This window comes from Amblyomma americanum, chromosome 1, assembly GCF_052857255.1.
Source record: "Amblyomma americanum isolate KBUSLIRL-KWMA chromosome 1, ASM5285725v1, whole genome shotgun sequence".
Classification (NCBI taxonomy): Eukaryota; Metazoa; Arthropoda; class Arachnida; order Ixodida; family Ixodidae; genus Amblyomma; species Amblyomma americanum.
In genome coordinates, this window is record NC_135497.1 from 178,122,793 (window position 1) to 178,136,547 (window position 13,755).

At 45.4% G+C, this 13,755-nt stretch overlaps 1 long non-coding RNA gene across 1 annotated transcript; it reads left to right on the plus strand.

Moving 5' to 3' along the window:
- The first annotated feature begins 1,966 nt into the window (after nucleotides 1–1,966).
- On the plus strand, nucleotides 1,967–9,371 carry LOC144093781 (uncharacterized). The gene is made up of 4 exons (XR_013306329.1): nucleotides 1,967–2,055; nucleotides 2,589–2,664; nucleotides 4,702–4,831; nucleotides 9,246–9,371. It is a non-coding gene; the product is annotated as an uncharacterized LOC144093781 (long non-coding RNA).
- The last annotated feature ends 4,384 nt before the right edge of the window (nucleotides 9,372–13,755 follow it).

Genomic DNA, 13,755 nt, shown 5'->3' on the forward strand with positions numbered 1-13,755 from the left:
CCTCGCTCACTCCGGCTGGCTCACTGATTGGCTCAACAGCTTGCGACCTTCACTCGGAAGGTTGGAAAATAGAGAAGCGAGCGACTGGCGCTGCGACTGAGCGATACTTTATGCCCACGTTTGCAGTACTGGTGAACAACATTTAACGCCCATATGCTTGGGTTATCGGCTGCGTTGCGGCGAGTCTTAGTTAAGATCGTCCGCGACGCCATCGTCACCGTCCGTGACATACCGGCTGAGAACTTCAATTCCAGTACGTGCCGAAACAGCTCGTATTTATCGTAACGATACGAACTCGAAAACACGGCTGCTTCGATGCGCTAGTGGGCTCTTGCTTGTTAAACTATACGCGATCAGGATGCGGCGAGTCCTAGCCGCTGTTGCATATTAGCTAAAGTGAGACGCAAGTATCGACGTAGTTTCGTAACGCAGTTGATATCAAAGTAATCCGCTTGTACTGGTCACCGATTAAGCTGTTAAGTTTAATGATCTCCGGTGAGCGTGCCAGTGTCGCGCAAATTAATGCATCGCAGCTACTCTCCATCGTGCCAATTGCGTTCAACTTATCCACGATATTCGCCAGCTTGAGATACGGCGCTTTTCTTCGCTGTTTTTGTTGCAACTTAGTGATTTTATCTGGCATCAAACGAAGTTGCATTCTGTCAACACCGTCGTCTACTCCGTCGTGTTCTCCGTCGTCTGCTAGGGCATCCGGGTCACTTAAGGGGATCACAGGATCGCAGCTTCTACAAACGACATGCCAGCAAAAGTAACTGAAAGCGCTTTAGTATTCTTAAATAATCTAAAAATAATTTAAAATAAATGCAGTGTCTTTGTTGTGAAGATATTGTAAATATTCATGGTTTAAAAAACAAATTTTTTTGTCGGTTGCAATTTTTCACCGACAAGAAAGCGCAGCCGTCGGCGCCATTGCAGCGCAACCGACTCGTCGTGTTTTGTATAATTTGCCTCTTTGAGGCATTGCTTGAGTACTTGTACGGCGGACACGAGTGAAGAACTCATTCAATAGGAAGGTGAGCAGGAGTGTGTTTTGGAAGCCAACGACCAGGATTTCGGCATGTCAGCATTGGCGAGTTTCAACGGGTAAGCCATGAAGACAGTGCTGGGATGTCTTGTCATCTGTAAAGGGAACGAAGACTCCTGCGCCGTTTTACTAAGCCTGGATGAATCGCATGGCCGGTGAGTCCCGCTCTGCGTTTCTTTGCTAATGATCTGTATTCACACGCGCTATTTGTATGCGGCTATATAGGGATGTGAGTGGAGGCAATCCGCCTGCGGTTGCCGCAGCTATAATGCGGCGCCAAAAAAGCAGGGCCTATATCCTGCATGACAAGTGTTGTTCTCATTGTCTTTATGTGCATTTAGTACTCGCGTGCCGTGGTAAATAAAAATGGCACCAGATATCACAACAGAGTTACGCTTTCGCTTGCTAGCGCTTCGACACTCGGTGAAAAAGCATGGATTTGCACTGCGTAGAAGTCGGTGAGCGAGAAGTGCCGCGCGGCGGAGCGCTCGCGCTAGGCCAGCTGCGAACAGACAGCGCACTATTTTGCTCAGGGTTAGTACTCATCAGATTAGTGCTTGTGCCTTAATATGCGTCATACTAAATTCTGAGACAGTGATCGCATGCGAAAGGCTAGTTCAAATTCATCTCCTTGTCATTTGTAAACTTCTCTGTGCTTCCCCAGTGGAACAGGATTTGAGGCAGTGTTATGTCAAAGTTAGATCAATCTTGCGTCTCCTGTGCTGTAAACGTTGATGCTTCCTCTCCTTCTGAGCACTGCGAGCTGTCGGAGATGCAACTGCACAATTATTTAGGATTTCTACCTTTTTGCTATATCCCTCGTTTTTGCGGCCCGCATTCAAGTCGTTCGCCATTGCCGATATTTTTTTGTTACTTATTTTCGCTTTGTTATTTATTCTTGGTTGCGTGCCATCAGCTGTGGCGCCGGCGATTCTCTGAGCTCGGAACTCTTCCCAGGCACGGGATCCTACCCACAGACCTCCCTTCGCCGCACTCACGATTGTTCTTTGGTATTTTTTTGTTTCTCTTACCCTTACTTGCATTGTCAGTCGACAAATTTGTGCAGCTTTTAATTGTATGCAGATTTGTTAAATGCACTACCAATTTTTTTATGATGCTAAGCTGTGCTGTGAGATATCAAGATTCTTGCTAGTAAAGGCATGCTTTTTTCCATTCTCTCTTCTCATTTAACCAAGGCAGACTGGTTGCAACTTTAAATTTAATACCTAGACATTGGTGCAAGGCAGCATGATAGGAATTAATGAAAACCTGCACATCCTATATTCAAATTGGTGTGCGGTATTTCAGCCAGCTCATCTTTCAGTGTTGTTATAACAGTTATTGTGACTCTTCTCAAAGAATGTATATGGGTGCATTACATAAAATCTGTTCATTTGTTTTGTCATGGGCTAGCTCATTGTTTTTTTTTTACATATATTACGTCTAAGTTTAGTTTTTAAAGCAGTAGACGATTTCCTCTCTTGTCATTCATGACATGGCTACAGCCACTGACAGCTGTTGCTCTGGATGTATTTATTTGCAGTTGCCAGCGGCCAGCATCTATTGGGCCATGCGTGCTTCCTGCCTTCGGCTGTGTCATCCCTCCTGATCCGTTCATGGTAGTTATTCTTTTTCAGTGATGCATATCTTAGCTGCCTATTTAGAAAAATATTTTCCATATAGGCTTGCAGCTAGGTTTAGAAATGCATGAAACTTTACATGCACTTCACAGCAGTACCTCAGCTTATAATTACCGGAACTGTAGACTTGTACAAAATATAGTCGCTGATGTAGCTCTTGACGCAGCTGCTGTTAACATAAACGTGCTTGACATTGCACACCTGTTGCCTGGTATGCAGATGTGTCCTAGAAAAGGACCTATATGTTCATTTATCCCTTTAAAAACATTGTGCTTTACAATGATGGTTTACCAGTATTTCTGATACAGAGACCAAATTGTCAGTCAGTAAGTAATCCTTGTATGGCATAGCATCCTTGCAATGCACTGGGCAAGCTGCTGTCAGCACATATTTATTGCTGGTTTATTGTCATAGCATATGGTTATACTGCACAGTTTGTACCTCTACCTTCTTAAAGCAGTATACTTGAAAAATTTAAAATTAGTTGAAGGAAAATTCAAGGAAATGTAACCGTAATTGTCTCACATTTTGGTGGACACTTGAACCGTGATATAAGGGAAGGATATAGAAGGGAAGTAATGAAGAGCTGATGCCCATGTTAGATGCCCCTCTTTAGTTAAACATACCTCGCAATTAACACATTTGGTGCAAAACAAACATGGGACTTGCACACACACAAGCACCCTCATGTCAGTAAAACAAAGTGCCAATGTTTCCGTACTTTAGAGCTTTGCTCTTAAAAGCGCAGCTGACTGCTGCTCAAAGTTGAGAGCAAAAATATGTCTACTTTTCCTCATGTGCAGACCGCGGTGCTGGTGCCATTTCCAATGGTGATTGACATTGAGTTTCAAGATGCGCAGTCCGTTCCTGGAGTTAGTGATTTTGTCCGTCTTGTGAATGTGCTGTTAAAATTAGTGCAGAACAATGGTTCTCTAGTTCATTTTAGGTAACTGTGTCCTGTGCCACATGCTACCACACTTTTTCCTCAAATTTCCTAATCTCATTTAGCCATCTGATTGCCACCCATTCATGCATTCACCTACTCTTGGAATCCTCCCAGTGTTTTAGTGTGGTATTGCTTATATCTTCTCTGCATTACACATGCATTGCACTTCCTCTGTTTTTGATTTAGTCAAGATATCTCTGTTCCTGTTTCTTGCATAAGCATAAGAGGCGACTCAAGTGCACCATCTGGGCTTGTGATGCAATGTGTAGGGCCCTTCGTTTTGAGTAAAACCTGGTTTCTTCCTACTGTTGCACCAATAAAGATTCTTAAAGATTAGGTTCAATGCAATTTCTGTGCAAATGTGCCTGTAAGAAAGTGTGGATTGAAGGTGCACAATCCGAAGAACTGCTGGAGTGTAGTGGATGTCACATAATTCTTCTGACAGATTTTTTAAACAATTCTGGTTATTTTATTTCCCTTTTAATGTTTATTGTTTGTCGGTTGCTTATAATTTTTGGATAAATTGAAAACTACATGTACTGACTGGTATTTCATTCCCATAATTATACGCATTATTATGAAGCTGTGTTGGAAGGTAGATGTGCATTTAGAATGCGTGCTTTGAATTTCAGTGATTGTTTCTGCAATGCAAAATGGAGGACAGGTCTCTGCTGTGCGAGTTTTTTGCAATGGAGTGAAAGTACCTGGAGCAGCGTTTGCTACTGTGTCACCCAGCCAAAAGTTCTCCCACAGACCACTGAGCTTCTGAATACCTATGGCTTAAAGCTCGAAGCTCTGGTTGCCCTTTCCGAGGTTTTCTGCATTAGCGAGTGCAAGCCCAAGGGCTCAGAGCTAACAAGCATTTGAAACCATAGAGCTATACACAGTAGTGCTGGGGCCGTGCAGCAAGTCAGTGTGAAATAGGTCGCGATAAACATGGTTTACTGTAAAAAGGTAGTGTGAAAAAATAGTTGCGCTCACAGAAACCGCTGTTTTTTCTTAGTCGGTCATTGAAACAAAGCAATGCATGTAAAATTTGATATCTCACTGATCCCTCAATTTTTTTCCAGCTAAAGACCAAGAGTTGCATGGAAGTTGTGCAAGCCACCAAGTTGCGTGTGATTTTTGCCAGGGACCTGGAGCAGGCTGGGAAATTAGTGGATGGCCAGTGGTATTCACTCAGTAAGGCAAGCTTTTTCTGTAAGTACAGTTTTTGGCATGGCATTTCTTAGGAACGCATGCACTAATCTGACTACTCTATGGCCGCACATGCTTCAAGAATAATGAAGTACATGAAAAATTGATTGCCGAAAAAAAATTGCCGCTTCTGTTATGTTTTTTCAGGAAAGTATTTGCCATTTAAAGGGCTGTGAACACCATAAAAATTATGTGCCTGTTGTGGCTTTTGTTTTTCAAATTTCTTCCACGTCTATGTTGGCCTGACCTTGTAGCTTGTCTGCATGAGATTGGCTGCAGTTCGCTTTATTGTTGCTTCTTTATTGCCTGTCACAATCTTTACTTTGCGTGGCAGTGTCATGCAGTTTGGAAAGTAATCTGATCTTATTTCTGCATTGGCCTGAAGTGCAAGCTGTTACATGTGGGGCAGGTTTATGGTGTCCTTTTGTTTGCAGTAACTGCAGTTTGGCCATGAGGGTTAGAGGTTTAGTCCTTTTTTATTTTGATGCAGTGTCATATATTTCATGCATAAATTAATGAAGTAAGCACTACTTTTTGTAATAAATGAACATTCATTATAGCTGTGGCCATTATAAGTGCACTTGACTCTAAAATGGCTGTCTTTCGGCACTCAGTATTACATCTTAAAACCAGCCGGAAGATACAAAACAGGAGAAGAGATGAGCACAAGATGAGGCTGGTCTAACAACTGAAAATTTACTGAAGGAAAGTGGCAAAAGAAGACCTGCAAAGAGATTCAAGCACGCAAAACCCCAAAGCAGTGAGAAGGTAAAAAACAATCGAAAGGCACTGACATACTAGTAAACCATCTAAAAAACTAATTCCTTACAATTAAGGTTCACCGACGGTTTAGCCAGGCACTTGTTTTTAGCCTTACTGATGTAATAAGCCTCGACTATATCAGGACAGATAAATCACTTCCCTAAACCACTGATGTGCCGCAAAAATCAGGCGTGCAAAGAGAAAGGTCGTCCTCCGATTGCATTCACAAGATTGAACGTGCAGTGTCAGGTGAAAATTCGCCTTCCTCTCTATACAGTGAAAGTGCTCTCAGCCAGGCGCACATTCAGATATTTGCTTGTCTGCCCATAGTAGTTTCTGCTACGAGGCAGTGGAATGCAAAAAGCCCGTTTACTTTTGCAAGTAGTGAACATTTATCTGCCACTGTGCATAGCGGACGATTACCCGTAGTTGTATCAAGCCTAGTTTGAACGAAGAATCAAAGGGCTCCTACCTTACTTTTAGCGGTCAAGAAAACAGCAACATCATACTTTGGTGCAACTTTCTTGGGACGGTGAGAAATGGCGTGTAGGTAAGGTATAGAGCCCGTCTTTTTGTGCTGCTAAACTACGACAGCATCATGTGAATGGTGTTCCGTTCCCTAAAGAGAGTAAAAACACACTCTGACAGGTGCGCGAAATGGGCAAGTGGGAACCCAGGTGCCATTGGCTTGGAAACCTGCTCCGAGAATGCATTCTAAACACTGTGATGGCATGACTTCCATAAAGCGGTCGTGATGCATGCGATTGCCAACCTGTCCTTCACCAGCCTCGAGTGGTTCAACTCGTAGCTAAGAGGCTTCCTGATCTTGGGCTGTGGCGCCAACATATGTGGTCGTCCGCAAAGCGCAGGTCTAAGTCAAGAAGCTACAAACGGTTATGCTTAGTGAAATTCAGACATAAAAGATAGGCTTTGACCACATGCCTAAAGGTTTCTAAAACGTCTTGTGCCAACTTATCTGAGCCCTCCTTGTGCAAAAAAATTAGGTAGCTATCAACATAACGAAATGCTACTATCCCGAGGTCTTCCAAACAGGGCTTTGATGCGGTATCGACTCTGGACAGAAGAATGTCGCGGAGGAACAGTGCAACCTGGGACCCTCTGCATATGCCTGATTTCTGATGTAAATACCGCCTTGCCAACTCACAAAAGTGGAGTTCTGTGGAGTTATAGTTTCTTGTGGACAGCAACCTGGGCAGGTGCTCTGCAGTGAGCATCGACATGGAGGGCCTGCACTATTCATTGTCACATGATAGACCTCTGAGGCATGTGCAAACTGCATCAGGGTGAACAATGAACATGCTTTTACAGATGATTGCGTGATTTCGGTTGCTGGCTTCATGGGGCTGTTGTCCTTTTACTGCAAATCTGCATGTGTCAGTTGGCAGGGCGGTATTTACACGCAGGTCGTACCTTTGCTCAGCAACATTTTTTTGTCTAAAGTCGATAAGGCATTAGAGCCCTGTTTGGAAGACCTTGGAATAGTAGCATTTCGTTATGTTCATGACTATCTAATTTTTCTGGACATAGAAGGGTCAGATAAGTTGGCACAAGATGTTTTAGGAGTCTTTAAGGCATGCGGTCAAGGCCTGTCTTTTACATCAGAATTGTCTAAGCAGAACCGTTAGCAGTTTCTTGATGTAGACCTGCACTTTGTGGACGAATATGTTTGTCGGGGCTACAGCTAAAGATCGGGGAAGGCTCTTTTTAGCTACGAGTCGGACCACTCGTTGCTGGGGAAGGATGGTGAAGAGGTGTATTTGTCGCTGGTTAAGGTCAGTAAAGATGGAAACACTTGATGGGTGTGCAATCGTGTGCATGACATCAGCTTTACATAAGTCATGCCATCACTGCTGAGGACGCATTCTTGTAGCAGGTTTCCGAGCAGCTGGGTTCCCACTTGCCCATCTCAACAACCTGTCATAGATGTTTTCACTCGCTCGAGGGTAAGGAGCACATACTCCGATGATGCTGATACACCTTACCTCCACAGTATTTCACAGTCTCAAGAAAGTCGCGGGAAAGCGTAATGCTCCTGTTGTCTTAACAGCGAAGTGCAAGACAGGAGGCCTTTGCGCCGCCATTAAAAAGGCTTGATAAAACTGGGTACTTGTCCACAATGGACAGTGTCACAAAAAAAGGTTCACCACTTGCAAAAGTAATGGAGTTTATTGCGTTCCACTGCCTTATGGCTGCAACTAATATGGGCAGACAGGCAGATATCTGAATTTGCACCTGACTGAGCACTTTCACTCTATAGGGGGAAGGCAAATTCTAATCTGGCACTACATGCTCAATCTTGTGAATGCAAATCTGAGGATGACCTGTCTCTTTGCGCGCCTAATTTCCACGACACATCAGTGGTTTATGGAAGGGAGAAATCTGTCGGTAGATAGTTGAGGCTTAATACATCGGTAAGGCTAAGGAAACGTGTGGCTAAGCCATCAGTAAACCTTCACCGTAAGGAATTTGCTTTTTTAGATGATTCATTAGTATGCCAGTGACCTTTGATTGCACTTCGCCCTTTCACTGCTTTGGGTTATTGTGCGCTTGTATCTCTTCGCGGGTCTTCTTTTGCGGCTTTCCTTCAATGATGCCGCCGCGGTGGCTCAGTGGTTATGACGCTCGGCTGCTGTCCCAAAAGACGCAGGTTCGATCCTGGCCGCATCAGTCAAATTTCAATGGAGGCGAAATTTTAGAGGCCCGTGTACTGCGCGTTGTCAGTGCACGCTAAAGAACCCCAGGTGGTCGAAACTTCTGGAGCCCTCCACTACGGCGTCCCTTATAGCCTGAGTCGCTTTGGGACGTTAAACCCTCACAAATCAAATAATCAAAGTCTTCAATTAAAGTTTTGTTAGTCCCGCCTCTTGAGCTCATGTCTTCTTGTGTGTTCTGGCTGGTTTTAAGGTGAGTCAGTACCAACTCGGCCAGTCATAAGCCTTGTTCAGTATTACAACATTTTGAATAAAGTGAAGTTTACTAGGCTATGTTGCCGGGGATCGTGTCCGCAGCAGTTGTGGGCAACTCAGAAGAGATAGCGTCATACGATTGGTTGTGTAATTGGCAGAGGATGATGTGAGGATGCTGCTCGAAAAGAAAATTTCATAATCGGATAATTATTTACAGCCAAAAATGTCCAAAAAGTGGCTGGGCCAGAGAAAAAGTGCCGCGAAATTTGAAAACGCTGAAAGTAGGTGGAGCTACAGCGTAGTGCCAAGTTTGAAAAACTGGAAGTATGGACAAAGCCAAAGCTTGGCGCCAAGTTTGAAAGCTCGAAATGAGCAATGACGTGACCAGTGATAAGTGTCCTATACTTAACCAGGAGATAGGAAAAAGAATGATAAATTATAGGCAATTAGGTAATTATTGAGAAGCGAAAGGCAATGAACGGGTGATTAGACTGGGCGGGTATTCAGTGAGTGGGCAGGAACGATCCATGGAGGAAAATTTGAAAACTCGAAATCGTTGCTGGGATGAAATGAGGGTAAAATAAGAGTTAATTGATACCCAATCAAGTCAACGAGAAAACAACCATGGCACCAAATTTGAAAGGCGACCAGTGTCGAGGAGGCGTCAACGCTTTCACATTCTTTTTGCGCAGGTAGCAGCGGTGATCTCTATTTTTTCTTTTTTTCAGCCAAGACAAAAACCACTTTTCTTGGCTCATGGGCGATGTATCTAGGAACCTGCGGCCAGGACAACGCTGGACAGCATGCATCAGCAAGCTCGAAAAAAAGCACGAAACAGTAAATAAATATTGATCATTTTCATTTCAATTCTAGTGGTTTTGTGCACGAATTACTCTGGAATGCACAAAGATTGTGTTAATTGACAGGCGACGATTAACAAGCTGTGCATTTTTGTGCATTGCCTACTCCAGAACACAAATTCTGTGTTAATTGACAGGTGACACAGTGACACAAGACACACAGGTGACACAAGACACACTACAGAAGACAAGGCAAACTACAGAAGACAAGACAGACTACAGAAGTCAAGACAGACTACAAAAGAGAGGACAACTACAGAAGACAGACTACAGAAGACAGGACTACAAAAGACAAGACAGACTACAGAAGACAAGACAGACTACACAAGACATGCCCAAAATACGACAAGACTACAGACTACAGAAATTTTCTGTCTTAGAATCCTGTAGTGCGTTTTGACTGGGCCGCGTGTAGAATACCTTCTGGTGCGCTTTCACGCCGGCAGTTTTCATACACAAGACAGCGGTTTGTTCGTTGTAACTCATTTATTCTTTGACACCGTCGAAAACAGACTGTTTAGGCCACACGAGGGGTTCACTAACGAGAAAGGCACGCCCATTTATCTCGAAATTTGAAAAAAAATCACGATTCTGGGTAGGCTGATACCGGAAGGAGTCCTCTGTAGTGCGATAGCATTAAACGGTCGTTAAGTCGCGTTAAGCGGGATGTCAGGAAAATCCCTCATTGGTCGAGACAATGATAACATCACAGGCGTCAAATGATCGCCAAGGACAGATCACAGCACACCGCCAAATTTGAATATATCACCACTGCAGGAGCTGGGAGACTGCGACAGTATCGACATCGCTACTGGAGAGAGCAAAAGCAGTGCGTCAAGAGTTTCAGGGGCGGATGACGTAATAAACAAATAAAGCACTTTATGGCCGCGAGTGGGATTCGAACACGCGGCGGCGCGAAAAGATTATCTTAGCTGACCATCGCATGAGAAGGTTACGACACCACCGCATATTTTTTTTTACTTGAGAAAAAAAAACATGTTTGTTTATTAGTATATGCAGTACAGGAGTAAAATGACAGGGAAAAAAATCTAAAAAATTAAAATTTACTTTTCTGCATAGGGAGACTGGTAAAAGTAAGGCTAGGGGAGAGGTTATCTCTGTGAAAGGGACTGAGCGTAGAATGGAAACGGGATTGCGTCTCGTAGACAGCGAGGAAAGCTTGGCCGTGAAAATACAGGGTAGTTGGAGGGAAAAGTCACGTATTTCAATCAAGGAAATCCTGAGATAAGACACGATTAAGGCCAGGAAAAAAATATTGCCTCTAGGACAAGAAGGGAGAGGGAAAACATTTAAAGGTAAAGTTAGCGATGTGGTTTGAGATTCGGTCAGATGGTCACGAGCCCTTGTGCTTTGACGACCTCCGTGGCTCTCTCGATGGTACGGACTTGCCTGTCGGAGTCTGAGCTGACCAAAGCGGCTTCCCGCTCCTCGGGATTAGTGAGCCGAGCGTCCTTAGGACATGGCCATAAAATATGTGATTAATCGGCATTTTGCCCACATAGTTTACATATGGGGGAGTATGCGCCGCAAACATGGGCCGCATATAGCGTCTGGTTAGGGAGCGATCCCGATTCAGGTTACCTCCATAGGATTTCTTAGACTTCGCTTACGGACTTGTGTCCCGGAGGGTCTGAGCTACAGAGGGTAGGATATTGCAATTCCTAGATATAAAACCATGCGGTCCTCAGCGATTGGGGAAGATTTCGCTCCCTTGAACGATCCGTTAATCCTCGGGCTGTATTGTGGGCAGCCTCGTAATCGGAGAGTAAGGAGGTGCGCACGTGCACCCATATGAATTGAATAGGCCGTGTGCGCTGCTGAAGAAAGAGCTTGAGAAAAGAGGTAGCGATGGCGGATACCTGTCCCTTGGTGTAGTAACGAATGGCTGATCATGAAAGGAAAGAAAACTCAAGGCTGAAAGATGCAAATGGGATGAAGGACGGCAGGGATCAGAGGGGAGCCGTTGGTTAAGATAAGCGAAGGGTACTAGGGGACTGTCGCCCAGCGGAGACGGGCCCGCAGCCGATCATTCCAAGTGTTGCCAGTCTCTTAACTGCCATCAACTTTAGTCTGTGTGCAATGGATCCGGAACATCCTGCTATCGCATTGCCCTCTTAAGCTATCTTCGACGGCCCCATAATTTTAAATCAACCGTGGTGCTCCCTCTAGGTAGTGAAAATCGCCAAAAGTTGCAATGGCGTAAGAGGGAAGCATCAGGACAAGCGGACGCATTGTTCATCTAGAAAACCCAAGAACCGACCAAGCTAGGTAATCCATAGCTTAAAAGGACATTGAGAACAAATAGAAGTTGACCTGTATAGATAGAGTACCGCGCTTTGACAGAAAAGAGACTGATTCGCCCCTAAAACCGAGCTTTTATAAGCTAGAAAAAACTATAAAACGAAATACAGGGGTCGCCATCCCCGGTCGATTTCGCATGTAAAATGCGCACGTCGACACCGAAGCTTGGGCGTGGATCCCAGGGGCTACGCAAAAACGCTATTCACTTCAAAACGGTGGCAACCCGTTCTTTTCGGTAACGGCGTCACGAGATCGAATGGAGTAATGGCGTCTTCGTACTTGGCTGTCTCTTTCCACTGCGACACCCGAGCCGGTGAAAAAATACCCCCAAAACGACGCAAAAAAACTGCGCAACGGTGTGGGCCACAGAGAGGCGCTTGATTTATATGAAATATAGGAGACAAGCGTTGCGCTTGCTAATGCGAAGGCGGCTATGTTTTGCCGAGTTCAGCCCGCGCTACTGACGCGCTGAATTTAACGCAATCGGTTTATGAAGCGTAAGTGAAAAGGACGAAAAGCTTGGATTGTAACATTGTATTACACTATCTCTCATATTGTGTACTGCTTTCAACTTCTTCCGTGTAGATATGTGCTTGAGCGCAGCTTTGATTGCTGGAAAAATATAACTGTATGGTCGAGAGACGGGCCGATTGCCAGCGGTGATTAGTCAAGTACATGAAACGCCAACGCTAGTCTCATTCGCTGGGTTTTTACAACCAAACCAATATTCTTTTCCTGATATTTTGATGAAGCACAGCAGGGCGTAAACGCGGGATTTATGCACCGTAGGTGCGCTATTAAACTGATTAAATTAAAGCACAGAAAAATTACCTCTCAAAAGAAATTCTGGGACCGTATTACGTACCGCTCTCAGTACTATAACGCTCACAATGCCCCGCTCCTATTGGTGGGCCTTGGCCGGCGGACATATATGAATTTTTGCGTCGCCGGCGACTTCTACTCACGTAGGGAACACTGCTGCAGTGATGACATTGGGCACTTAGTTATGCGGGCTGAATGTGACCGAAACTTGCGAGCGAAAAACGTAGCCCCTATAGTACGCCCACAATCTTTGCGAGGAAAAATGGCGGCAAACGTAGCAGCGTACTGCGGCGGCGCGAGTAACGAGGAGAGTCCGCGAATACGCTTTTGGCTTGCCGGTCGAGTTGTTTCGACGAGATTTTCCCCTGGAGAAGGACACTGCACGGCGGTCGTGTCAATTAATTGCCGAATAACTGGAAGGTTTGCGAGCAAATGCGCTGTCAGTGGAGCGGCAGGCCTTCTGTGCGGGCTCCGCTTTTTCGCCATCGGCGGTTTTCAAAGCGCGTCGGGATAATGCAACCGACGGCTAGCAAATGTGTGCGGCGGGCTGCCGAAACCATCGTGAAGGTTGAGTCGCGGAACGGGTGGGTTCGCTTTCCGGCGAGCCCCGAAGAGAAGGCGGCGGCGAAGGAGGGCTTCCATCGCCACGGCAGCATCCCCGGCGTCGTTGGGTGTGTCGATGACACACTAATCGCCATCAAGGCGCCGCGGGGCAATGCTGCACACAGGGCAGCCTTCTGGAGCCGCTAGGGCTATTACGCCTTGAACTACATGACAGTGAGTAGACTTCATCCTCTGCTGTTTTTGACTGCATGTGTTCGGCTGCAAGTCCGGGCCGCGACCGCGGAAGTTCATGGCTAAACCTGTGTTGTATCTGTTTTCTTTCAAATCTGCGACTCCAACCTTCGAATCCTGGCCGTAGACCCCCGCTGCTCCGGCTCGTTCCACGACGCGTTCGCCTGGCGCTACTCGTGGCTGCGGTGAGAGGTTGTGCGATGCATGTTGGAGGAAAATGAAAATTGATTTTGAGGATAGGAAATGATGCAGTAACTGCCTCACCTATCTCAGCCAACACCCGAACCACGCCGTAAGGCAGGGATAAAGGAGGGGGTGAAAGAAGAAACGAAGAAAGAGTTGCCGTAGTGGAGGTATCCAGAACGTATCCGACCACCTGGGGATCCTTAAGGTGCAGTGACATCGCACAGCACACGGGCCATTTTGCGTTTCGCCTCCA